Source organism: Trichosurus vulpecula, chromosome 1 (genome assembly GCF_011100635.1).
Source record: "Trichosurus vulpecula isolate mTriVul1 chromosome 1, mTriVul1.pri, whole genome shotgun sequence".
Lineage (NCBI taxonomy): Eukaryota > Metazoa > Chordata > Mammalia > Diprotodontia > Phalangeridae > Trichosurus > Trichosurus vulpecula.
This window is the reverse complement of record NC_050573.1, coordinates 558,148,101-558,174,600: the sequence shown is the minus strand read 5'-3', so window position 1 is coordinate 558,174,600 and position 26,500 is coordinate 558,148,101. Positions and strand designations below refer to the sequence as shown.

The 26,500-nt window shown below is 41.7% G+C and overlaps 1 protein-coding gene across 6 annotated transcripts in view; it reads left to right on the top strand.

Annotated features, from left to right (window-relative positions):
- PALM2AKAP2 (PALM2 and AKAP2 fusion) overlaps nucleotides 1-26,500 on the top strand; it is a 553,253-nt gene that overhangs the window by 399,873 nt on the left and 126,880 nt on the right. Inside the window, exon 1 of one of the 6 annotated variants that reach the window (XM_036741815.1) lies at nucleotides 10,119-10,378. The exons of the other annotated variants lie outside the window; for them this stretch is intronic. The gene's annotated coding sequence lies outside the window, so the exon portion shown is untranslated. Of the gene's footprint in view, nucleotides 1-10,118; nucleotides 10,379-26,500 lie in introns of those variants that run through there. 6 annotated transcript variants of the gene reach the window in all.

Genomic DNA, 26,500 nt, shown 5'->3' with positions numbered 1-26,500 from the left:
CAAGAAAACCTCAAATAGGGCCCAAAAGAACACAGCTCAATAACAGCAAACCTAAACTAGACATAGTGTTAGGAAAAAGAAGACTATTTTCTCTTTGGATAGTTTTAGACTCTTCATTAAATACGAACTCGGCATAGGCATTGATTAATGCAGAGACTGCCTATTAAATGACTGGAATTGAAAGCAGCCATATTTTCCCTTCAGTCATTACTCAAATACTGATGCAATGAACTCCCTCTATCAAAGCAGCTCGCAATCTATCTCTGACTTGAATGAATTTATTAAGCATTTATTAATGGCTTACGATGTGCCAAGGACTGTGCTAAGCCCTGGAGTTACAAATACAAAAGCAAAAACACTTCCTGTCTTCACGGAGCTTCCCTTCTAACAGGGGAAGACAATATCTCAAAGGAGTGACCAGGCAGAGATACTGTGTTTTAGAAAGTTATTGTGACGAGGATAAAAGCTACAAGGAAGTGGATTGACATGCTTTCCCATTAGCCCTGGAATAACTGATTTGATTATAGTTTCAGAACTGAAATGAGAGTTAGAGGAGGAGAGGGTTGTGTGAAGGGTAAATAGATGGTGAGTGGCAAGGTGGCCAGGAAGGAGATGTCAGTGGAGTAAAGTGAGACATCGCTGGGGCCAAGCTGTTGTGAACAGTGGGCCATCTGAGGCCCGTGCCATTCAGGAGAGCAGCACCCCAGGGTGGGAGTCCTTCAAGGCATAGCCTCAGCGTCAAGAAACGAGGTGGCTGACCAGGGATGGTGGAGATGGTAGGGTAGCCTGTGGAGTCGCCTGAGACATATAGAGGTTAACTGACTTCTGTAGAGTTACATGGCTAGTAAGTGTCAGAGGTGGGATTTAAACTAGCCTCCAAGCCACAGAATTATTGGCTTTGCTAAGACAGGCTCTTTTTCTTCATTTAAATTATATTTTAAAAGTTTCCTTCCTTCTATCACTTATTAGCTTATACTTCTGAGCTTAGAGAGAAACGCTCGGAATTTTTGAGAAAACAAAATGGCCTGGAGAAGGAAATATATAAATATAATAACTATTTTGAGACTTCAAGAAAAAAAAACAATCTTTCAGAGGTCTAAACCTTTCTACCTTCTTGTTCACAGGTGAAGTATCTCATAAAAATAAAAGAGAAAGGCAGTTTTTTTTAAAGCTCACAATTTCACTTTGAAAGCATTTTGTTGACCTTGTAGAAAGGTAATCATCAGAAATTCTTTAGCTTTGAATTCTAGTAAGGCACATAAATTCCAAGTATAGTTTGCTTGTGTTTTTTTTTTTTGTGACATTCAGCCATTAGACAGTTTTACAATGCCATACTTAACGAGTAACTTGTCTTAAGCTGTCTCTGTTAGGGCATGAACTCTGAAGTGTTCATTGGATTTTTAAGAATGTTTTGGTTGTAAACAGAGGTTAAATTCTCAGCCATGGCCTATGCAGCACATGAGTCTTCAAGGGCCACTGGCACTTAGAAATGTGGGATACAAGATAAGTATCTCTCTCCACACATTATCTTCTCTCTTTCCCTCCCACTTTGGTTTCTTATGTCTCTGTCCCCTCCTCTTACTCTTTACATCCCCTATGTTAGCCTCCTACTTGTACCATCCTCACATACCTAGGTCCCTTTGCATCTTTTAGCCATTCTGTTACGGAGTGAGACATTGCAGTATTTTTCTATGATACCATTTACATGGGCATTTGGAAGTTTAAACTGTGTGACACAGACAACAGGGGCCATTGTGTTCTGAAGGACACTCAATCATAGCAGGCAGGTTACAGGTAGAATAGAGAACAACAACATGGAAAAGAAATAGACGGACAAAAAATACCCATTGGAGTTTGGAATGCTTCACTGAACCAGAATGCCGTTTAAGGATCTTTTTTTAAAAAAAAAAGTCTTAAAAGCAGCTTGAGTGAATATAATCAGGTCACCATTTCCTCTAAGTGGATTTTGGCAGTAGAGAATTACTGTACAGAATGTATAATCTATAGCAAAGTGCTTGCCTTTTGGGGATATAGGGAGTAAAGGAAGGAATTTGGTACTCAAAAATTATTTTTAAATGAATGTTAAAATTATTTTTACATGTAATTGAGGAAAAAACCATAAAAAATTCATTTACTGATGTAGGAAAACAAACATGGTATACCCAGGAAAGTAGTTTACTCAGATTCTCTAAAGCAGAAGATGGTATAGAAGAGATGAAGACATCCTAAATTAGGCCAATTGTAGGAGTAACTAGAATTATTGGTAGCCAAACATTCTCAAATATCTCCTCCTCTTTTACTAGAATTTCTAGGTCTGTTCCTTCCTCTTCTAAAGTTAGCCTTTATCTTTACATTTTTTTTAAGAAAGAATTTTAAATGGACATCATACAGAGGGCCATGGGCATCATGGTATGAATAAGCTGCAACTTATAACCAGTCAAGAAATCCAAAGAAAACCAGAGGTTAAAAATGTCATCAAGGAATTATATGATAGGAAAAGAAGATCACTGTTAGATCCTTAGAGGAAGGGATGACAGCAGTAATGCCTCATAGTTACACTTGTGGTGTCAAGAGAAAAAGAGGAAGACTCTACCTCCACGCTGGGTGGACCCTCTGTGGTGAATTTGTGGGAGGACATGAATGATGAGTCACGCAGCATGGACAGGCATGGATGGGTCAAGATCATTATCATTAGAAAGAATTTTTAAATTCATGAAATCAGAGATGTAGCAGCATTATCATCAACGTCACGCGCTAATCATTTTCCATCGTGTCCGATTGTTTGGGGGTTTTCTTGGCAAAGATAATGGAATGGTTTGCCATTTCCTTCTCCAGCTCATTTGACAGATAAAGAAGCTGAGGCAAATACTGTTAAGTGGCTTGCCCAGGGTCACACAGCTAGTAAGTGTTGGAGGCTGGATTTGAACTCAGGGAGATGAGTCTCCCTGACTCCAGGCCTTGCCCTCTATCCACTGTACCACCTCGCTACCATCAATAGCTCACATTTATGTAGCGCTTACTATGTGCCAGACACTGTGCTCTTACATTTGAGTATCTTTGGTTTTTACAACATCACTTTATTTCCTAATACATTTTCTGTAGTCATCTTCAGGGCAAAGCTTCTCCATCATTATAATTACACGGTGTTCATTTTTGTTGCTGCGGTGGTTGTATGTATTGTTTTTAACTTCACTCTGCATCATATAAGTCTTCCCATGCTTCCCTGGTACACCTTACCCTTTAGTTTAGAAGGGTTCCATCACCAGTAAGCCATAATTTCTTGAGAGATGGCCCAAAATCTCAACTGGCAATTCATATTACTTCCTACCTTCCCAGAAAAGCTTTATTAGAGCATCTTCAACATGACAGAACACAAATAGGGAACATAAACCAAGTCAAATCTTGGATATGTTTTTATCAATAAGTAGGAATAAGCATTTATATAATCCCTGTAGAAAACTCAATAAAATCAAATCAGCATAAAGACTCTGAATCCAACATGGTTGAAATGCTCATAATGCAGAATTTAGCCTCAACAAAAATGTTACGACTGAATGGAGCATCAGCATTATGCACTAGATCTCGATTTTGGCCTTAAAAAAGTAGTCTTAGAGAAATGGAGACAAATCCACCTGAAATAGAAAGGGTAGATATATGTATCTGGACATAAACATATGGTTAGACATATAAATTAGATGTTGCCCATTAATATGGATAATGACCAAAACGTCTAGTTATTGTTAAAAGGTTGGCATACTCTTCAATATCGTCACCCCTCCATGTCTGCCTTCTGACATTCCCTTCTCATCCTTCAAGGCCCAGCTCAAATGCTACCTCCTCCATGAAGCCTACCCTGATTCTTCCTTCCTCCCTTTCCTTCCCCCCCGCCCAATTTGGAAATTCTTCATCTGATCCTATTATTTGTGTTCCTCTTATATCATTTAAGTATCATTTAAAACCTCTAAGGCCCTTCACAGCCTGGCTCCAGCCTGCCTTTCCAGGTTAGCGCACATTGCTTTCCTTCTCGAATACTGCATTCCAGACGAGTTGGCTAATTTGTTGTTCTCTACACACTGCATTCCACCTCCTGTCTCCAAGCACAGGCTGAGGCACATGTCATTACTTTGTGATTATTTTGTATATACCATATATTTACTTACCTACATTCACAGTGTCCTCCAGCCCCAGCAGAACATAAGCTCCTTGAGAGCAGATGCTTTCATTTTTGTCTTTGTATTCTCAGCAGAAAGTACAATGCCTGGGATAGGTTCTTTAAATATGAAAGAAGGAATCATATCCTAATTTCCACTGAATTTATCTGTGTACATCTCTTCTCATTCTTGCTAGATCATAAGCTTCTTGAGATTAGCAGCCTAATCTTATGTAATACATTGAAGTATGCATGAATGATAATTTTATTTTTAAAAAATCTTATTAAGGCATGTGAAGCATTAACTGTATTGAAATTGTAGGAGATGCAAAAAAGTGGATTTCCCCGATCAAGTATTATAGTGTGCTGTACCTATTAGTTGCTCAGTAAATGGTCCATGAATGAATGAATGACCTAACAAACATACAGGCTATGTGGTGTCATTAAAAGAAACTAAATCATAGTAAGTCCTAGCTTCCTTATCTCATAAATGAGGGAGTTAGACTAATTAACCCCCAAAGTCCCTTCCAGATATAGATTTAAAATTACTTTCATCCTGGAATGTTAAGTTCCCTTATTCTGTTTTTTCTCCTCCAAACTTGTGTGTATGTATTGCAATGATTGAAAAGTCTGAGAGACATAGTTTCTGGGTAATTAATATCATTTAATTAACAATTATTAGTAATGTAAGATAAAATAATAATTTCTCTCATGTATGTATTTATGTATACAGGATGTCCTAAAAGTTTTAGTGCCGTAAGAAGCCATTAAAGCTTAAAATTGCAGTAAGACTTTTGGGACATCCTATGTGTGTTTGTGTGTGTGTGTATGTTTGTATGGGTGTGTGTATGTACACACACACACACACGTTACAATATATAGAGATAGATAGATAATCCTTTCCTTTCCTTTTTTTTTCAGTCCAACCCTTTCCTCAGGCACTTAGGCTCCAAGAGTTTTCCTTTTTTGTGATCCTGCTAATTCTCTTTCTGTTTCCCAGATCTCACAGTACCACTCTGTTCTCTTTCATTTTCCTTTAAAGTGAACTCTATTTTCCACATTGCCTGAAGGTCATGCCTATGTAGGGGTATATTTTAAGTGGGTCAGGTGATGTGGTAGAAATAATTTCAGTTGAAATGGTCACCAAGGCGACTTTGAAAGGAAGATCATTCTTCCCCTAACACAGCATTTCCCTAAAAGATTTTATTTTCAAGGCAGAAAATTGAGGTGTCCTAGATGGCTTACTTAGTGCCCTTGGGATCTATGGATATCCTAGATGTCTGGTTTCTCCTGGAAATCATAATAGTTTGCTTCAAGAATAGGTAAAAAATACATCTAGGAGAGTTAAATGAACTCCTTTCAAAAAAACTTCTTTCATATATAAAAACCTCTATTACGTTAAAAAGATATACAGAAAATCCCTGTGCACATATTAGGACTGCTTTTCCTCTATTTTGTAAACTAATGAAAATGAAACAAAACATGTTTTTAGTTTTATTTTCAGGGACATAAAGAATGGCTACAGACTAATAATTTCTGTTGGATTTCTTTAAAGCTTTTTAACGCTTCCTAAAATGAGAATAGCTGATGCTTCAAATGTTTTTGTAAGTTTTTTTAAAGTAAAATTATTATTCGTACCTATTTCTGCCTATTCAGTGTGTATTTCCTACTTCTCCTTAACTACATTTCCCTTGAATAGAATTAACAAAATATCTCCTTAAAAATTAAGATTGGCAGTACAGCATAATAGCAAGCCAACCTCTGAGTCAGGACTATCAATGTTCAAGTAATAACCTGGATAATACCTTGGGTACATTACTCAGTCTCTGAGTACCTCAGAAACTCCCTCTAAGACTGCAAGTTGTAAAATAGCTGTCCATCTGAAGTAATGGGGGAGATCCATCCCCAGAACACCCTACATCGATGAAATCACAGGTCTGGACTAACCTCCCCCTTCTAAAAAATAATAATAATTAAGACATTCTTTTGAGCTCTAATTCTGTCATCCTGCAACATGATCTCCATCCATCCAGCATTCAGAAGATCTTTAGAGGTAGAAGGGGCCTCAGAAGCCATCTACTCCAGCCTCTTAATTTATAGATTAAGACACTACTAAGACAAGGGGTTAAGTGATACAACCAAAATCCTACAGTTATTAAGAGACAGAGGCAGTATATGAATTCAGGATCTCTTGCCCCAAAGCTGTTACTCTTTCTCCAATACCAAAATGCCTTTCTTTCAGTTCTTAAAAATATCCACAATACAGATTGCCCCAAATTCAGTAATATAGGGTTAAGCTACTCGGCACTGCCTTTTCCAGAAAGAATATTTCTAGCACTATATAATTAATACCAATTACATATCCCTCTTGTAAGGTAAAAGGGAAAATCAGAACAGAATCTAGGTTACTTGCTTTATGGCTTCTTTTTTGTTTTTTTCTTTTTCTTCTTTAAAGGAAAAGGACTGTTACTAGGAGAGTAGTAACGAAGCTCTCGCTTTGGAGGTGAATAGAGCATACATAACACCTCACTGCTGCTATGTTTTTAGAAGCTGCTTGAAAAGTCCTCATTTTTTCTACAAAAACAATATCGACTTACAAGCAATTGACATCTACCAAATATCATACTTCATTGCCATCATTAATAACTGTGAATAATATCTAACACTTCTAGAAATCCCTGGGAAAGTACAGCCTTCAGAGTCTATGTGCAAAAGTTGGGCAATAGAAGGAAGATGGGAGTTCTTCAGACTCCTTTCCCAATCCTAGAGTTCCAGGGAAATTTTTTATTTGAGAGCTCTGGATTTTGGCTGTGATATCACTGGATGTTCTTCAGTTTGGGGTTGTTGTTGTTCAGGTTGTTGGGTTTTTTTTTCAGGAAGCGATTGCTAGATTCTTTCCATTTTCACTTTGTCCTCTGATTCTAACAGATTTGGGAATTTTTCTCTTATGATTTCTTGAAATAGGGTATCCAGGGTTTTCGTTTGGTTGTGGTTTTCAGGGGATATGGTAATTTTTAAATTTATTCCTATTTTCCAGATCAGTTGTTTTTGACAGGAGACACTTAACCTTTTTTTTTCCTATAGCTTCAATATTTTTTATTTTGTACTAACATTTCTTGTCTCAGTGTAGTCATTGAGTTCTATTTGGTCCATTTTATTTTTCAGAAAATCTACTACTTGAGTAGGGGTTTCCACCTTCCATTTGGTACTATTTATTTGCTTTCTTTTTTTCCTCCTAAATTCTCATTTCATTTCTAATTTCGTTTTTTAATCTTCCTTCATTTCTTTTAGCCATATTTTAAATCCTTGAAACCAAGATGTTTTTTTTCCTCTGAGACTCTGCTTATAGTTGTTATAAGGTTACTCTTCTCTATCTTTACCTCTAGGGCTTCCCTTAACCACTAGTATTTCTTCATTGTGATCAATATTTTCTTCTGTTTACTCATATTTTCAGGCTCAGTTCTGGGATGAGGGTCCTCTGCTTGGGCCAGTGCCCTTGGACACTTCAGGATTAGTTAACTAGGCTTCGTTTAGTCCTGTCCAATCTGTAATCTGGAGGCTGATCTGGATGGGGTGGCTGATATTAGGTCCCACTCTTTGCCTCAGTCTCTGCCTTCTCTCTTGTTTTTCTAATAATCCTTTTTGGGTTCTGGTCTCTATCTTATTGCATAATCCCCAGATGGCCATTGGTTCCTTCCTTTAATGGATCCCTGATAGGTCCTACTGGGATACTGGAGATCATGCTGCTCTCAAGCTTCCTGCCCTGAGAAGTACATTGCATTACTGGAGGTTGGTTCTGACCTTTCTGTTCTCAGAGGCCACAGCTGGGATCTAGTTTCAAGTACCTGAATACTGGAGCTTGAGCTAGCTTGTGACCTACCCCATTCAGAGCATTGGCTGACTTCAAATCTGGCTGCTTTTCCTAGCTCCTTGAATCTTCCGTCTACCCACTCCCAGCTCCAGACTGGATGCAGGAACTTGTTTTTGTTTCTTTTTTGAGTTTTCTTTATCATTGTCTTTTCTGGGTCTTTTCCATATATTTGCTGGGATTTTGTGGCTGAATGAGGCTGCCCTATGACCATTTAATTTGTCATAATCAGAAATCTTTCCATGGAAATCTAAGAGTTAAAAATGACAGGATAGATATAACGGAAAGGGAAGAAATAGGTTTCCTTAATATACAGAAAAATAAACCTCCTGGCATTTGCAAACTCTAGAGAAAATACTATGATGTCTCTATCAGAAATTAATTGGGCCCTGGAGGTAAATTTTAGGGAAAAAAGCATCATATAGATTATACTGTACATATTGGATTAAAAACCCTTTGAGGGTAAGAACCATATTTTATTTCATTGTTTTATCTTCAACATTTAGCTCAAGGTCTTGTACATAATAAATGCTTGTTAAGTTAAAAGGTTGGCTTCTTGAAAGGGATCCCATTTAAAGTGTCCTATTTCATGGCTATTATTTGTAATTGCTGCTGTATTTATTTTATCTGTGGCAACTTGGCAAGATTACAGGAACTGCAATAGGAGGTTCAGGAGCCTTGGTCAAATATTTTTCATAGATTGCAAGGTCAGCCAGACAGATTTTTAAAAGTCCTAATGCTCTCTAGATGACTAGGATCATAGGTAAACTCCAAAATTCGGCCCAGGGATTCTGGGGAATGGCCCTTGAAATGGCTTCAGAAAGCTCCTTGAGGCTAGGGACAGTGTTTGTTGCTGTATTCCCAGAGCTTAGCAGCATCTTGCCCATAATAGGCACTTAATAAACATTTGTTGAATTGAATTGAGAGAGTAAGAATTAAGCCATGGTAGGATTGGCATCTATAGGGAAAATGTACTTAATTGTTCAGAATATTTAAAACTATGACAACAAATAGAAAGATAAATTAATCATACTTGCACAGTTTAACTGAGTGTGGCTATTACGCAGAAAGGCTGCTGAGTTTTCTTTTTTTTTTTTTTTTTGGCCATCTCAAATTTGCCATGATTGATATGATTCATTTTAAATCCAAAGCTGCCAATTTTCAAAGAAAGTAAGCGGAGGCATTAGCATCACTTGAATATTCATGATGGGGGTAGGGAAGGAGGAAATATTTTGGTGCGACAGTTGGCCACCTTTCAATCGTCAGACACATACATTGTATCATGTATTTCCAGAAGTCTGTACTATTTCCTCCGTGTGTGCCCCCAAATTATTGAAGCATAGTGATGCAGAGGGAAGAGACTTGGAATCGGAGAACCTGGCTTCAAACCCTAGTCCACACCTGTACGACCTTGAACAAGTCTGTTACAGATCATCAGTTTTCTCATGTGTAAAATGAGCCATTGAATTAAATGGCCTCTGAGGTCTCTTTCAGCCGTAGATCAATGTTGTTAAGGATAAGACTGGCAAAACAAAACAGAAAACCCGCACAACAACAACAAACATCCAAGCAAAGACTCCTGGAGAATATAAAGATTGTTTTGTAGCTCCGTTGCTCGGTACACAGTAGGGGTTTAATCAGTGCTTGTTGATTGCCCAATATAAGCCACCTGGAATCAATCACGGCCAAAGCAAATCCCGGGTCCCCTTCCTCCAGAAGCACAGGGCCACGCACGTGTTCCTGGGACAATGAAGAGCCACCTCCCCCCGCAGGGGACGCGCCAGCTGGGTCCCTAGACCACAATGCAGGACGGGGCAGGCCGGCTTGGAGCCGAGCGCGCAGCGGCTCCTTCCAGCGCCGTGTAACCGGACCCGGGCAGGCGGCTCCAGCCTGGGGTGTCCCCGCTAGGCGGTGGGAGGAGGCGCGGGCAAACCCCACCCCTCCCCGGGCCCGGCTGCCAGACCTCCGGCCCCCGCCCCCCGCGGGCTTGGCCCATTCATTCATTTATTTATTTATTCTTCAGTAGCGGCGGAGAGGCGGAGGGGGGGAGGAGGGAGAGAGGCTGATCAGGGGGCGGGCAGAGGAGGAGGACCCGCGGCGGCGGCGGCTCTGCCCGCTGCGCGGCGCTCAATGTCAGCGGAGCGGGCGGCGGGCGCGCACGCCCCCGGCACAGGGGCTGCGATTCCCCCCAAACTGCTTCCCGGGAGTCGCCGGCGGCCCCGCTCTGCGGAGGGGAAGTGAGAAGCGGAGGCGCTGCCGGAGGGAAGAGCGTGAAGGTGGCGGAGGAGGGGGTCCCGGACTCCGCGCCGCAGCCCGAGGGAGCCGGTTCAGCTCGGCAGTCCGCTCGCCCCGACCGAGAGGTGGGTATCTGGCCTTTGGCACCCGGAGCCCCAGGCAGCGCCGGCGGGACCTCCTCCAGGCCCTTTGGGGCAGGCAGGGGGCCTCCCGCCCCTTTTCCCTCTGGCCCCTTTTTCATCTCGCCCCTTGCTGGGGGGAGGTGCTTTACAGTTAGTAGCCCCCCCCCTGAGTCGGTGAAGCAGAGGGCACCGCTGTCCTAGAGCGCTTCTTGCTGTGGTAAGAGATGGAGAGATGCCCTCTTCTATAACACCTTGAGAGGAGGAAGAAAAGTGGCCAAGGGTGGGTACAGAGGTTCTGGGGCCACACGCGGCGTCACTGAGGGGCTTGCCTCAGATGAGTAGGAGCAGTGTGTCGGAATACATGAAGGCTCTCGGGACCTGGGGGTTTGTGGCCCGGGTTCAGGGAGAAGATGCGACCCTTGATATTCCGAGGTGTCTTTGTAACTGAGCTGATTAGTTCTATATGCTCCAACATAGGGGATCTGGGTTCTCATCGGTGTGGATGTGCCCCCATAGTGGTACGGATCAGAACCCCTCCACACCAGCCCATTCTCTGGGGGACTCTTCCTTGCCCTCACTGAATTCTCCCCCTGGGAACCCACCTAACTGTGCCTTGTTCAGGCTTTATTCAAAAACAGATCGACCTCCCCCCGTCACCCGACCCCCGGGATCAGGGATAGAGGCTCTCTGCAGGTAGGAGCGGTCATTTGTGTGGTTATTCACTCCGCTTGGGGCAAATCGAAGCCTATTTGTGTCTTTTCATCCCCGTGATTCTTGCCCATGTGCTTTCAAGAGACTTCTACGAGTCTATAAAGGAGGCTGGATCCTTCCTTTTAAGAGATCTGAATATCTCAGGAGACCCAGGGCGGCGTTCTGCCATCCGCCTCCTCTTCCAGTCATGAGTGACCTTGGTGCTGTACTTTAACGCCGTTTCTTGGCCATTTCTGCGGCCACCACTTGGCCATACATGAAAATAATACTAGTAATGTATTACAGCTTCCTTACAGGCGCCACTCCATTCTAGCTGTCTCCACTGCTAGAATGTTTGAAAATAAAATAACCGAGTAAAAGAAACATGAGGAAGGGAATATTAATTAATATCATCTGGCAGTCACCATGATGATTGGGACACTGAATCCTAGGTATGAAACGGTGTGATTTAAAATGAGAGGCAGTGGAAGCTGGAGCTGAGAAACAGCACTTTTGGATAGGTATGGTGAGTGGACAGGGGAGAGGGACTTGGGGCTCTCTTTACTGCTTCAGGCTCCTTTGAGGGAGGAAGGTAATTTCCTAAGCTTTCGTGGATGGGGGTGGGGTGGGGATTTCTTCTGAGGTTAAGAATCATACCTACTACAAGTCTAATTGTGTTGTTTGGGGGAAATCAAGGGGTGGAAATCTCCCTTTGTTTTGTCTTCAGTATGTATGTGAATGTGACAGTCTGAGAGGTGATGTAAAAATGAGTTGTGGGGTATTGGGCCAGGCATGCGGATTTCAGGTGCCACAGTTGAAAAGTACAGGGATAAGGGTGGACTATTAATAATGGAGCTTTAGGGCCAGGTTGCAGAATGTGTTAAGGTTGTGGGGTTGAATGAAACTAGAAAAAAAATAAAGGATCCTTTGCTTGTGGTAACAGCAGATAGTGCTTGGTGAACTGAGGAGGGAAAAGAAACACAGGAGGGAAATATCAAATATAGTTACTGAACCCTCATGTGTGTGCAATTTAAACAGGCTAACATTCAACGGTGCATTTTACTGTTGGTATGCCCTGTATGCAGCTGTGAGCTCCCTCCACCCAAAATAAGATGGGGGGAGGGGTACAAGGAGGAAAAGGCTTAGAGATAAGAGTTAGCAAGGAGAGGATGGTGCAGAGTGAGGTAATGGAGGCTTAGTTTAGAAGGCGTATAGTGCATTGTAGCCTTACAATTTTTAACTAGTGTTCAACATCCCCTATCCTGACCTTGTGAAAAATCCCCTAGAACACTACGAGTCTGGTATGAATGTTTTTATATATGCAGCATCTGTCCATGTTTGGAAAGATGCTGTAGATCGTAACTTTTCCCATGGAGTTTGAAACACTGAGCGAGCTAGGAACTTGGAGGTATTCCTTTGTTTTTGTTTGCATGAAATTTTTTTAATTGGGAAAGGGGGGCTTCTTAGACATTATGTTTTGAATATACTTACTCTCTGAGAGAGCTCTTTGTCTACATTATGGATTCTAAAGAGATGCATTTCATTTGGTGAAAGAACTAGCAGAGATCACATTTAAAATGCATGGATATTAACAGTATAGGGCCGAATGTAGATCTGCCCCCCAAATTTGAAAGCTACATTTACTTCTTTTGATTGATTAAACTTCCCTCTACCAGTTAAATGTTTAAATTTTAATGAATCATTCTTCCCTTCCCCCTCACCTTTTCTTGTAGACCTTACATTCATAGAGGATTTCATAGGTAACACGTGCCTGAAAAAATTTGCACCTGTTAATGAGTTTGCTTTGCCTTTTTTTTTCCTTGCCTGTGTGGGAGCTTAAAGGCCAGAAATGGCTTCATAAACAGTGGTCACTCATGAGCTCATTGTCTCCAGCCATGACCATTTGCCATTTCCTCAAAGAATAGTTTCACTTATGAGTGGGTACACCAGGAATTACACACATCCTGTAACTATTTGGGTTGCAACACAATTAGTCATAAACAGTAATGAAGGAACGGGAGGATGCGAAGCTCGGGGTCTCCACACACAGCTTATCTTCCCAGCCTCAGCAGTTGCGTGTATGGGGTAGAGATCTTAATGGATTACATTTGGAAGAAGCAGAGTTCCTATCAGCTTGCTAATTATAGTGATATTGAAGGCAAGATGAAAAGGATTGCTTTATTTTGAACTGGAATGGACATTTTGAAATAGCTATTATCTCATAACTCAAGCATGTCAAGCCAGCCCCAGGGCTCGCCTCTGCTCGGTTTTGTGCAATATTGTCCTAAGCTACCTAATTCTATTTCACTTTCACAAACTCTGTCCGATTGACTCAGTAGCCTCAGGAGCCATAAATGATATATAACATTTACTGTATTACTTAACTTTATTGTCTAATGAGGGAGAATTAGACACCCACAAGAACACCTGGCTGTGTTTTTGTTTTTCGGACTGGTGGTTGTCTTTTAATCAGTCCAAGGCTAGCACTCTAGCACTTACCTTATCTTTTAAAAAATGAAAATAAATGTAAAATAAGGGCGGCTAGGTGGTATAGTGGTTAGAGTAAGGAAGACTCACTCTTCCTAAGTTCAAATCCAGCCTCAGACTCGTACCAACCATGTGACCTTGGGCAAGTCACTTAAACCCTATTTGCCTCAGTTTCTTCATCTGTAAAAAAAAAAAAATGAGCTGGAGAAGGAAATGGCAAACTACTCCAGTGTCTTTGCCAAGAAAACCCCAAATAGGGTCACACATGACTGAAAAATGACCGGAAAAAAAAATAAGTGCCCTTAAGAAAAAAATCCCACGGCCTGTTTTCTCCAGACTGAATTTGTTAGCACACCCTGTTTATCAGTATCGGCTGATTGAAAATGTTGCAGTTAAAAATGAAACTTACAAAGCTACTATCCTTTACTAGACATACGTAATTCACTAAAACAAGCATTGACCAAGTGCATGCAGCGAGTGCTGGTTATGATGCTAGGTACCTTTTATTCAGAGACAGAAAGTGGGAGCTACATAGACAGAAACCAAAACCCTCTCCGGCTTAAAGGTCGGTGACTGGATCCACTTGGTTCTTTCTCTTTAAATATATGGCTTTTTAGCGCCAGAAACTATTGCCATAAAATGCTTTTGGAAACAGTTCTTACTTTTAAAGCTGAAACATGTTTAAATTGAGAGTTGTCTCCTTGTGACCTGAGCTGTATTTTTTTTCCATTTTTAATTTCCTATAACATCTTTGTAGGATCAGTGGACTTGGAGAGGATAAATTCCCTAACCTAAGTTTCGTACAGACCTCAGTGAAGTCAAAGTATTCAGTCTCATTTGCCTGTCTTTGTCTCCTTGAGATTGTCGCTCTCAGGATTTCTGTACCAGCAATTAGAAACTTGAAATGATTGATGACATATTAATCAGGTAGGAAATTTTAGAAAGCTTTGCAGGGAAATAATGAGTCTTCTTTACCATTTGCAAATTACAACACCCAATCTTTATTACTATTATCACTATAACTTTGTTGTTGGTATCATAAAATATAGACAGGTAGGGGGCGCAGTGGATGGAGCACTGGACCGACCTGGGTTCAAGTCCAGCCACAAATACTTACTAGCTGTGTGACCCTGGACAAGTCCCTTAACCTGTCTGCCTCAGCTTCCTCAGCTGTAAAATGGGGATGATAATAGGGTTGTGATATCAATCAAATGAGATAATATTTGTAAAAAGTTTTACAAAGCTTAAAATGCTATATATAACTGTTGGCCATTGTTACTGTTATCAGCATTATCGTCATCCTCATCCAATCAGGCTGTCCGGTGTTGGTACATCTTATATCTCTTAGGAGACCATAAACTCCACTGAGAGCAGGGACTTTTACTTATTTAAACTTTATTTACACTTATAGGACATTTGGTTTAAAATTTTAAAAAGAAACATCACCACTTTACCGATATGGAGAAAATTTTAAAATTACAATAAATATAGTCTGGCTCACTTATTACATGTAAATGAGGAAGACACATACTAAGTCATCCTCGCTGAAAAAAATTATTAATCAGGGCATTTTAGTAGAGTAGAAAGAGTACTTGGTGGCAAAAGACCTGGGTTCAAATCCCAGGTTTGAGGAATAGGGTTGGTTTTTTTTGTTTTTTTGGTTTTTTTTGCTTGGGGGAAAAAACTGGTAGAGATTTCTCTCGAATGAAATGTTCACCATTTCTGGTGTACATCTTGGTAGGAAAGCACATGTTCAGTCAACAGCTTAGAGTCTAGGATGTGGATAAGACAAAAACACACAACTACTAATAGATAATACGACACATATAAGTGCATTAGAGAGGTACAAAGCAAATCATTATCCGAAGGCAAAAAAGAACAGGCCGTACCAACTGCTGGCATCAGGGAAGGCTTCATGGAGGTGTCTTTTTGTTGTTGTTGTTTTTGGCAGGGCAATTGGGGTTAAGTGACTTGCCCAAGGTTACACAGCTAGCACATGCGTCAAGTGTCTGAGGCCTCATTTGAACTCAGATCCTCCTGACTCCAGGGCCAGTGCTCTACTCACTGTGCCACCCAGCTGCCCCAGGAGGTGTCGTTTGAATTGAATTTTAAAGGGTTTCAACAGGTGAAGAGAGGAAAGGGGAACATTATGAGTACTGGGAACCGCTTGAGTGAAGGAGTGGAAGCAAGAGAATACATGGGGTTTTTCGAGTCACAGAGAATAATCCACTTTGACTAGACCACAGAGGCTTGAAGAAGAATAGAAGAGAGAAGACAGGAAATGCCAGGTGACATCAGAGTGGTGGAAGGCTTTGAATGTCAAACAATGTCTTTACCTAGGCTCAGATATTTAATAATAATAATGATAGCTGACATGTAAATAGCTCTTCCTCTGCTCCAGGAAATGGGCTAATCCCTTTACAATTATCGTCTCACTTGATCTCATGACAACCCTGGAAAGTAAGTACTGTTATCATCATCATTTTACGAATGAGGAAACTGAGGCAAATTTTTTAGCTTTTTTTTTTTTTTTATCTCGGGCGGATCACTTAACCTTGGTTTGTCTCCATCTCCTCGACTGTGAAATCAGAATAATAATGGTACCGTCCCAGAGTTGTTGTAAAGTACCTGGTACATAGTGGATTCTATGTAAATGGTAGCTATTAGTTTTTATTACCCCTTCAGTATTATGTAGTAAGCTCTAATGTTGAGAAAATACCCAGAGAGCTGTGAGGAGATTCCTGATCATCAGCTATTCAGTGGGTTCTCTGTACTCTCCTTGCTAAGGCAGTTGCAATTGAAACAAGGGGCTTTGAGTTAACTAGAATATGAAATTAACCAGAACCCTACCCCTTTCTTGATTACGGATAAAACAAGCTTTGTAGCTTCATTTGTTCATAGGTCTCTGCTTCTTCCCAAATGTGCACAGCTCCCTGCCGAACAATTTTAAAGGAGTTGATCCCTCACAGAGCCACATTGGAGGAAGTAGAATGACTCATGTTGGTCCACAAAGGCATCTGCTGTATGTATGTGGTTAAATATAAATACAAGTGATATTTGTAAGATGTACATTTCATTTTCACTTTGCCTTCCAACTTGCTGACAAAATGATAGAAAAAAAGGAGCATTAAGTACTGAATGGTAGGTCACCGAATTTGATCAAATTTTACCCGTATTAATTTTTAAAATCTTTTTATTCAGTAGAGGTATCTGAAAGAAAAATATTTCTTAAATGTGGATAAAGTAGGAATGAATAAACAACAGAAATCTAAAAGAAGTTAGCCTAGCACATGTGAGGAACCATGAGTGCGAATATGGAAGTTTTAGTTTTTTATTTGGTCATTTTGGGAAACCTCAAATTGAAAGCAGGTCTGCTCTGGGGAAATTCCTCCCCAACAGGATGCATAGTAGAGTCTAGGCCAAGTGATTTCTACTTGGAGGTTTTGGAGTCAAATAATTCACAATTGAATCCCGACTGCCATTTACTACTTCTGTGACTTTCGGTGAGTCACCTATTTTCTTCATCAGTAAAATAAAGGGATTGGACTAGAGGACCTCTAAAGTCCTTTCCAGCTCTAAATCCTGATCCCACAGCATTTAACCTCTTCTGCCCTTTCTGGGAGGAATGTCCAAGAGACTCCACTGTTCATAGATTTTTATCATTCTGGTAAGGATTTAATTTTCCATTTTAGTGCCTTTGAACCCAGCTGTCCTTATGCCTGGAATGCACTCAATCCCTTTAGAATTTCTAGATTAAAGTACAGTTCAGTTGACACATCCTATACAAGATTCACCAGTTGCTAGTTTTTCTCACCTCCCCCCCCCAAAAAAAAATTACTTAGTATTTCATGTTTGTGTGTGTGTGTGTGTGTGTGTGTGTGTGTGTGTATGGTATCCCAAAAGTCATAGTGTGGTTTTAAGCTTACCAAAATTTAAAACTGCGCTATGTTTATGTGTATGTCTTGTGTTCCCTAATAGCATGGAAACTCCTTGATGGAAGGTCTTTCCATTTTTGTCTATCTCCATGACCTAGTATAGTGCCTGGCATTCAACCAATAAACATTTATTAAGTGCTTACTATGTACTGGGGATACAAGGAAAGGCAAAAGACAGTCTCTGCTGTCAAGAAGTTCATAGTTCAATAGGATAGACAACATGCAAACAGCTAGGTGCAAACAAGCTATAGATAAGATAAATTGAAAATAACCAACAGAGGGAAGGTATTAGAAGTATGCAAGATGAGAAAGGCTTTAGCTGGGACTTGAAAAGAGGCCGGAGAATCCAGGAAGTAGAAATGAGGAGGGAGAGCATTCCAGACATAGAGTTCAGCCAGTGACAGTGCCTAGAATTAGGAAATGGAAATTAGGAAATTCTTCATCTTGTGTGAAGAATAGCATGGAAGCCAGTGTCTCAGGTTCAGAAAGGATAATGGATGTAAGATACTAAAAGACTGGGAAAGTGGGGAAGGGAGGACTTTGTCAAACAGGAGGTTTTATATTTGGTCTTTAATGTGATAGGGAGCCACTGGAGTTTATTGAGTGGGGGAGGGGTGGGAGAAAGGGGTGGTCAGACCTGGGCTTTGGGAAGATCACTTTGATGGCTGAGTAAAGAATGGACTAAAGTAGGGAGGACCTGAGGTAGAGAGCCCAACAAGGGTCTATTGAAAGTGCAGATGTGAAGAGATAGGGACCTGCACCAGGGTGGTGGCAGTGTCAGAGGAGAGAAGTGGACCTTGATGAGAAATGTTGGGAAGGTAAAATCAACAGATTGTATATTGGGGGAGGTAAGAGAGGGAAAAGTTGAGAATGACAGCTAGGTTGTGAGCCTGCGTGACTGGGAGGATTGTAATAGGAATAGGGACTGGATCCTGGATTTCATTGGGATATGGAGGTTTCTAGAGCCCTTAAATGTTAAGTGCCTTGCCTAGGGTCACATAGTCAGGTCATGTCGGGCAGGACTAGGTCCTGGTTTCAAGGCTTGGTCTCCATCTGGTAAGCTGCCTGCCTCTCTGATATCAATATGTAGTCCCTAATTCATTTTTATTTATTTTTTATGGCCCACCTTAGCCATAACCTCTTCCTAAAGTATATATTTGGGGAGGAAGGCCAGATGAGTGTTTTACCCCTCCAGGTGTTTGGCCCAAGTTCACTTTTCTCACTCCTTGGCTGACTTCATAGGTTTACATTAAGGTGATGTCATCTCTACAGAGAAATAAAGAAGCAACTTGCTTTATTTTCTGGAGTGAAACCTTGGATGAGCCAGGAGGGATGAGAAATACACCACAGTCGCACCTCCCTCTACTTTATGTGGCTGAGCATTTGTGAGAAAAAAATTAATCAGTCAATATTCTGGCTAACTCAGATAGTTATCGGTTGCAAATTAAAATGCCCTCTTCCTATAGGAATTCAAATACATGCTTGAGCCTCTGCTGTGTGATTCCAAGACTGTAATAATATACTAGGTTGGCAGAAAAAGGTGTTCTGCAGTAGTTCATTTCATCCTTCCAAAGAACAGCATAAAAGCCAGAGCAGCTTAGCCAAGTCCAAAGGAAAATAAATGGTGTTGAGAACATAAGACCATACGCTTGAGAGAATGTGTTCCCCTGCTCTGGATTCTTTCCCTTTTTTGAGGAAAGTTCACATTAGCGTTCCAGAGAGGCGTGACAGGGGGAGAGTGGGTGGACATTGCTTTTGTATGAAATCACAATGTGTACATTGTTTTGAAATATTCTTTTCATCATACATTTAATTATGAAAACAATTCTCAGCATCCAAAAGGATGACAGATGTTCCACTGTGACAAGCATAAAGGATGTAAGATAGGGAAAGCTGGCTGTACCTCCTTGGGGGAACAGTCATCCTTGAGTGTTTGCTGATTACATATGTGACCATGCCTCTGATTGGGAAGTGGGGGAAGGAAGGTGACACCCTGTGCCACCATCTGTGGCTCAGAGTAGAATTAGGTGGAGCCCCAGGGTATTCCCTTCACCAAACAAGGGAAACCTGAATAAAATGTAAAATGCTTTGCCAGGCTTTCGAACCCTGATGTAAATTTATACAATCCCTCACGCGGGGGTCAATGCCCTAGTCAGACTGGACTGCTCTCTCCTGGTCCCCCACCCCCAATCAGCCTTCTGTTTTTTCTGCCTCTCTGCTTCTGTTCCCTAGGTCCCTCCCCCTCTGCCTTGTTGTTGCTGTTGAAGTTCGCTTGTGCCCAACTCTACGTGACCCCGTGGACCACAGCACACCGAGTGCGTTCAGCCTCCGCTGTGTCTAGAAGTCTAAGTTCACATTCGTTTCCATGACACTACTTATCCTTCTCATCCTCTGACTGGCCCCTTTCCCTACTGAATTTTAACTTGTTCATTCATCCTGTCATTCTGCTCTGTTTGCTGAGTACCTGTAGGTCAGGTAAGATCCTGCCCTTAGGAAACTTGGAATTTGGTAGAAGGATTAGACAAACCAAACAAACCAAAAACTTGATGGTGATTGCTGTAAGGGAGAAAGGGGTGTGTGTGTGTGTGTGTGTGTGTGTGTGTGTGTGTATGTATGTATGTATGTATAATTCCTAGGCTAGGTCTTTACGACAGGAGGGGTGGCATTAAGGCAGAGTTCTTAACTCATTCTGGAAGCCTCTTCTCATGTATCACCTTTTCTCATCCTTATTTTCAACACGGTGTCAGATATCTTGAAGCGCTTTGTTTCTCACCTATAAAGGTGCATAGGATCATAACTCTAGAGCTGGAAGGAACATTTGAGGGCAAGCACATTTGACATTTGAGGAAACTGAGACCTGAGAGGTTAGGTGAGTTGGCAAGATCACAAAGGTAGTAAAAATCCAAGTCAGAGTTTCAAACTCAGGTCTTAGGACTCCAAGTTCCTCTCTTAACCATATCACTCTTCTTCATATCTATGCAGTTCTTATCCCCTGCCAGACTCTAAGGTCCCTAAGGGAAAAAACCAAATATTACTTAAATTTTGTAGCTCCCCTAACTGGTACTCACTCATCTTAGAAGATCCCTCTGCCCCTGCAGCCTTCTCTTCCGTTCTGAGGAAGTGCCAAGGCCAGCCTTGTTCGCTCCTTCACCTGCTGCCAGCTCCAAGCCTCAATTCAACACCGTCTGTATTCCGTCTTCCCACCCACCCCACCTTTTCTGCTCCCTCTTATTCCTTGTCCCCTTCCATTAGAATATAAGCTCCACAAGGAAATGGACCATCTTTTCCCTTGTATTTCTCTTCCCAGTACCCAGCACAGTGCCTGGCACATAGTAAGCATCCTTGGTGACTTGACCACACTCTGTATAGAGTAGGCACTTGATAAATGTTCATTGAATCGAATTGCCCATTTTATGTTTCTAGGTGAAGAAGGTTCAAAGAAATGTGCAGCATTTCCACATGAATTGAGGCCTGGAGGTATACTTTAAAAGTCTAGCCCAACCCCTACATTTCACAGATGGGGAAGTAGATGCCCAGAGCTGAAATGACTTCTCCAGGTTCATCACAAATAACAGTATTGAGTGTACGCTTAATAATGTTTATCAAATGAAAGTTCCCATTACTGATTTCTAGGGAAATTACTGGAATCTAGGGAAGGTGGGGGGAGTGAGGAGCGTGGGATCGAAGAAGCAGGGGTATGCTGGAGCCAGCTCTAGTTGGAGAGCCGATTGTTAAATTTTCATCATGAGCATTTCCTTGTACTTCAGAAATCTGCAAACCCTACAGATCAAGACTTGATTTGTTATTTTGCTGATTGGCTTAAGAAAACAATAGAGCAGATTATACTTAAGACTGTCCTAAATCCATACTTTCTCTGCCACCCACCCCCCCCAATCTGGTTGTTAAACATTTACCAGGATATCCCTGGTTGTAAGGAATATTTACGGAATACAACACAGTTTTCTAATTCCAAGTATGACACTCATTCCACTGTACCGTGTTATAGGAATTCCTACCATTTATGGAGAATTTCTGAGGCTCTTTTTCCTGGGAGTCCCCCAGAATGGATAACTGTCCAAGCCACATGGTTCGTTGTGGGGGAGGGGAGGAAGGATGAAAGAGGAGTAGGACCAGGAAGGCCTACGTAATCTGCTTATCTATAGCCAAGAGATCTCGTACAGCTTTCAGACAAATCTTTACGTTCCAGATATGAGGACATCTCTAGTGAAGTTGGGCTTAGAGACAGTAATCTCATGATATTCACCATGCCCACAGTGCCAAGAAAATGGGCATAAACTTCAGAAATAAGGAACGAACGTAAGGCTTAGTCCTTCCCAGAATTCCAAGGAAGCTGTGCAGTCAAGTCAATCAGATGAAGGATATTGATTGAGCATTTACTGTGTGCCCAGTGCTATGGGGCATTCATAGAAGCAAGGAAAAAGAGCACACAAACTGGCTGTAGCCCTCATCATTACCCCAGAGCAAGATGTTGTCTAGGACCAACTGTGCCACCTAGTGGCTGGGGAGGGGTAGAGGGGAAACGGGGAAACCTTTTTCCTATTAACATTCTCCCAGTTCTTAAAGGAGGGGTGAACGTTTTGGGGGAGAGGTGGGAAACCATTTGTTAATATTTTCCCTTTAACTAGTGTGTTTCCATGTCTGGCAGCCTCTTGTACCTTCCTAGATGCATCCTCTTAAATCTCTTTCCTCATTGCTTTTTCCTACTTGTCTTCCTCCCTTTTTCTTTGGCCCTTGGCAGATAAGAATAATACTGGTAGTTCACCTTTACTAAATGAAACTAGATACAATAAAAGAAAATTAGCCTAAGTCTCTAAAGCTCTTGAAAGTGCCTGAAATCTCCATCAAAATCTCTTTTTTAAAGTCTGACAATCTGTAATTACATGTTCTTTTCCTCAAACACCAGTATTCACAGGCACTTTTATATTTGGTTTCATTTTACTTTTAATTACTAGAGAAAGGAACTGGACCCATAATAAGCCAGCCCCCCCTTTTGCAGTTTAAAGATCTGTGACTTGCCCAGGGTATGTGAATAGTCTGTATGTGTATGACTTGAACCTTCCTGGCTCAGAGGCCAACTCTCCACTACTCCAGGTTGCTCTGTTAATTACTAATCTTTCAAAAATAGCATTTTTTTTTACTGTGTTTCATCTAGCATCTTAAATGTTACCCATTTGTAGACTTTTGTGGACTACTCTGAAAATTTTGCAACCATTTAAAATACTGTTTTACTGGGAAAAGACTTTCAGTCAACAGAGGTTAGAGATGAACCTTTGGGCTCAACCCAGTTTCAGTTTCTCCTCGTAAGGAGCTTAAAACCCAAATTTAATTAGGATCCACATCCCTTGTTTATCTTTAGTATTCCTAGATGCTTGATTTATATAGCTTAGGTCCATAGGGACTTTTTTGGTTCCTGGGTTATTACCAAAACTTTATCGTACCCTGCCCCTTTCTTATATTACCTCTACAGAAATACAGTGCTATTTTGCATTCTTGTTATACTTGGCAGCTGAAATGGACTATCTGGATAAGAAACAAAGTCCAAGAAAAATCTTTTATAAATTGGTTTAAAAGATTTTTTTTAAGGCAAAGGGACTCTTAAGACACAAGATGAATGTGAATGAGGGTGAAACATTGCTAAATTTCTCAAGCAAAATCTCTGTGTTCATATTGAGTCAAATGACTTTTTGCCCCTTTCTTTTACAGTGTCTTCAGCTTATCCTTAAAATACCCAGGTAGTAGAAAGTATTCTTTTCAGATAAAGTGACTTAGCAGAAGTCTGGCTCTCAAGTTCCATGTGTGAGTTTTAAGGCCCCTGTCTTGATAATATCTTGGTGCACAGACATGTTTGATTCAAACATATTTGTGCACCCTGGGATGCTCATCTTAGATAAGACAGAAGACTTAGAGACTTGGTAGACTTGTTTAATGCTGTATTTTTTCCCCTTCTGTTGACGGAACAATTAATCCTTACTACTGCTTCTTCGGTCTAGGTGTGAGCAAACAATGACAAAGAGGACCCATGGTGTAGGACCTAGATGGATTTCCCCAGTAGGCTTCATGCTGCCTGCTTGCTAAACAGAGTCTAGGACTTAATAGCAGTGTGGAAGATACTAAAATACAGGGTGGTTTAATCTGGCAAGGGGAAGGCTGGGCTAAATTAAGAGACTTGGTTTCCTATGAGACTTGGGTAAATTGTCTCAACTCCGCACCTTAGGATTTATTTTTGAACTGTAAAATAGGGATGCTCTCCTTACCCTATCGGAATGTTTTAGCCATTTCTGTAGAAAAAAATATTTCATTTATAAGGTTCTCTTTGGGTCAGATACCCTCATTGGACGATAGTCCCCTTTGAAAGGTGTAATTGAATTGTCAGGGACTCCCGATGGATGTGATCACAGATCCATCAAAGTAACTTTTCCCGGTAGTTAGCACAGCTGAAATAGGCCTTTGATGCTTTAGCTTCTTTGTAACCCTGTTTCTCTCATACGTTCTAGTGCCTTTTCAGGCCTCATGCAGTCTTCAACACCTCCGGAGTCTTCCATAGAGCCCCCTTCTTGGTCTTGACCTTGTTTCATTGCGGAAGGTGAAAAATGTTACAAGCCACACCGTCAACGTTGCCTTGAAAACACTAGCAGAAGTTAGTCAGCGATTAATTGTTAAACTCATAAGATTAGTCACGACGGATTTTGGGATACGTTATAACAGATTAATCTAATTTCTTAAGGCAGGTTATATCAGATGAAAAATAACGATGTAGTACGTATGCAATCCCCCAAAATTGTACCGTGCGACACTCCCACCAGTCAATGGTTATGATCTCGTCAGAAGGATAAATAATTCTACTTTTTAAAAAGATGGTTTTCTGTGTTTCTGAGATTGTAAAGTACTTACTTCATTCTCTAGAATGGTAGAGACTCTTAAGAGCAAACGCATAAACAGAGCTTTGTAAAATGCTTACTAGAAATCCTGTTAGCTCATGTGTTTATCATTCAATGTTACAGACAAAGGAACAAACTAAAATCCATCTGTATCTTTTATTGTCAGTTTTGGTAATTGGGGGGAGTGTAGTTGAGCGAATGAGTAACTTTAGGGGAAGGGTGCAAGCGTGTTGTTTCGTTTAGTCTTTCAGTCTCGTCCACCTCTTTTGTGACCTCATTTGGGGTTTTCTTGGCAACGGTAGTGAGTGGTTTGCCATTTCCTTCTCCAGCTCATGTTACAGTTGAGGAACTGAGGCAAACAAGGTACCCACACAGCTAGGAAGTGTCTGAGGCCAGAGTTGAACTCGGGAAGATGAGTCTTCCCGACTCCAGGCCTGGAGCTAGCTGCCCGTGGTGCTGGTCTGACCCCAGCCAAAAGATGAACCGGCTTATTCCCCCATTCCTTGTTAGAGGAAACTGAATAAGATGAGATAGAAGGGTTGATGCAGGGGGCGCAACAGTTACAGTGGTGAGTAGAGGACCCTCCGAAGCACTCCTTCTGCACACAAGGCGTACATTTTGCCCAGGCTTGAACCGTCGTCACCAGTCAGTTGGTTCCCATGGCTTTGCGGGTCACCACCCGTGGCATGGCTTTTGACAGTTGACTCTGGGTTTTCATCTTCCTGAAGGGAGGTAAAAGTGGTCTGTCATCCTTCCTTCCCAGCCTTGCCTCTCCACCTTTCCCTAACACGGCCTTTCAAGAAGCCAAATGGAATATGCTTTTTTCTTCCTGAGTGTCCAGAGACCCAGCTCGGGCACAAACCACCGGGATCACAGGGTTTGTGTGTCTCCTGTCCCTAAAGCCTTTGAAACAGGAAAGGGTTTTTATCATGTTTCCTCCTCAGCTTCACTTTCTGTGGAAAAAGCAATGGAGAAACCATGGCTGTCAGACCCTGTGGTCGTTTTCTCCACAGTTTTCGAGCTATGCCCGCACGACGGTGTACGTAGCATCTCCCCCCCTCCCCCCCAGGTACTAAGGAACTACAGTAGTTTGTAGGCCGGGTCCTTTCTCGTTCAATTTAAGAACACGTTGGAGACAGGGCAGCAGTTAGGAAGACCCCTCTTCCTGAGTTCAAATCTGGCCTCAGGCACTGATTAGCGGTGTGACCCTACGCAAGTCTTTTAACCCTGCTTGCCTCAGTTTCTTCCTTTGTAAAATGAACTGGAGAAAGAAATGATAAATCACTCCAGTATCCTTGCAAAAACAAATCCCAAATTGGGTCAGGAAGAGCGGACACAACTGAACAACTCTAGAAGGGACTGAGCCAGAATGGGAATGAGTTTGGCCTCTAAGCGGTACCCGGGACCAGAAATAACCCCCGAGCAGTCAGCTCCCTGAGGGGCTGCCTGAACCGGATCATTCCGCTTTGGCCTAGCACCTCTGTAGTTGTGGGTGACGGGTGCAGAGTGAGGTATTGAGGTAACAGGGGTCCGTCATCCGCTTCTTTTCATTCATCACAAGATAAACAGTTGTAATTTGATGTTGTTCTAGTCACGTCTGACTCTTTGTGACTCCAGTTGGGGTTTTCTCGGCAAAGATGCTAAAGTGGTTTGCCATTTCCCTCTCCAGCTTGTTTTACAGACGAGGAAACTGAGGCAAACAGGGTGAAGTGACTTGTTCAGGGTCATACAGCTAGTACGTGCCTGAGGCCGAATTTGAACTCGGGTCTTCTTTACTCCAGACCTGGTGCCTTGTGTGCTGAGCCACGTAGCTGCTGGAGAAGCAATAAGGAAATACAAAGATGGGGGACATTTTGGAGTCCATTTAAAACAATGTATCTAGGAGGAGGCTCGTTACGTGAGTGTTATATTTTAGAGTTCGACTGAGCTTAAAAGACCTGAGATGTGTGAGCGTAGAGTTCTGCAGCGCAAAGAATGCTAGCTTTTGGAATCGGAGGACCTGGGTTCGAATTCTAGCTCTGCCGCCGATCGCCCGTGTGACCTTGGGTGAGTCGCCTCTCAGGGCCTCAGTTTCTTCACCGGTAAAACGAGGGGATTGAACTCAACTTCCTCCA